Raw genomic sequence first — 1,407 nt, 5'->3', positions numbered from 1 at the left:
ACACACACAGGTTGTGGGATAAGTTACATTTCATGCAATTTTTTTGGAAAGAGTTCTTCAGGAGGCAACAATCCTAAGTACAGAAGTTTGCAAACCAGTCTATGAGTTTCAGTTAAATTAACTGGGCAAAGAGGATTCCCACATGATAAGCTAAGTATGTGATAGTTTGCAGCAAACTGGGAGGACTTCAGGATTGGCCTGTTGTCTTCTTTTTTGGGGACTGGGGGTACTGGAGTTTGAACTCAGGTTCTTGTATTTGCTGGGCAGGCACTTTGCCACTTGAATCATGTCCTCAGCCCTTTTTTTTTCTACTTTGTTTTCTGAATAAAGTCTTTTATTTATGTCTGAGTTGGCCTGGACAGTGATACTTCTATCTACACTTCCTGAGTAGCTGGGATGACAGGCACATGCTACCACATGCAGGTTTTTATTGGTAGAGATGGAAGCTTAGGAAATTTTTGCCCAGAGTGGCCTTGAACCTCTATCTTCTTGATCTCTGCCTCTAGAACATGTAAGATTACAGGTGTGAGCCACTATGCCCAGCTGCTGTCATCTTTAGAATTAATTTAGTCATAAGGGTTTAAGAAGGAGGACATTTTAACATAATCAAGTGCATTTAGATGGAAAGTTTCTTTTGTGTTAACTTGACTTTGGAGTGACCTAGTTACTGAACTAGTCACTGATGATTTGGTCACTAGGCAAATCAAGCTTGCAAGAAAAAAGCCATTATTCAAAATTCTGACTGAATCCATTTCAATTGTTTATGTATATACCTCAATATGAGACGTCTAACTAGAGCAGGCACTTCCAACAGGACCAAGATAGCATCTCTTCTTCAAGGTTTAGGTTTTGTCCAAAATCTCTAATGCATGGAATAGACCATACCCAGAGTCACTGCTCCTGCAACAAAGCCTTGGGCTGCCACGTGCATGTACAACAGGTGAAGTGACACTTTCGTATTTTATCTGTTCTTCAATTTGTACAGTTGGTATGCAACAATTGCTGCAAAGCCTGTCATTCCAACATGGGCAAATGGTGCTTTTAAACTTTCGGATAAATTTAGATCCCTGATCTTCATCATATGAATTAGAAACATCTACATTGCTTGACATAGTGATTAAATAATCTTCTGAAAGTGACAATCTCTACTGATTCAACTGGCTTCTGACTACAGCCTGTGTGCCTGGTCCAGCCAGATTCTCCCTGTACAACCCACAACAATTGACTTTTGTGTATTAACTTTGTACTCTGAAATATTGCTGAACTCTTATAGAGCTCTCATAGTCTTTTTGTGCAATGTCTTTTGTCATATAATCTTGAAAGTTGTACAGTGTCACTTCTGCCATACTCTATTCATCAGAAATTAGTCACTGAATCTAACCAACACTTAAGGGGAGGTGATTTAGG

General features: G+C 39.4%; 1 pseudogene; it reads right to left on the bottom strand.

Annotated features, from left to right (window-relative positions):
• Nucleotides 1-835: 835 nt before the first annotated feature.
• LOC109697829 (HIG1 domain family member 1A, mitochondrial pseudogene) lies at nt 836-1,112 on the bottom strand (annotated as a pseudogene).
• Nucleotides 1,113-1,407: the final 295 nt, after the last annotated feature.

The sequence above is a fragment of the Castor canadensis genome, chromosome 12, assembly GCF_047511655.1.
Source record: "Castor canadensis chromosome 12, mCasCan1.hap1v2, whole genome shotgun sequence".
Lineage (NCBI taxonomy): Eukaryota > Metazoa > Chordata > Mammalia > Rodentia > Castoridae > Castor > Castor canadensis.
This window is presented reverse-complemented; position numbering and strand designations above follow the sequence as displayed.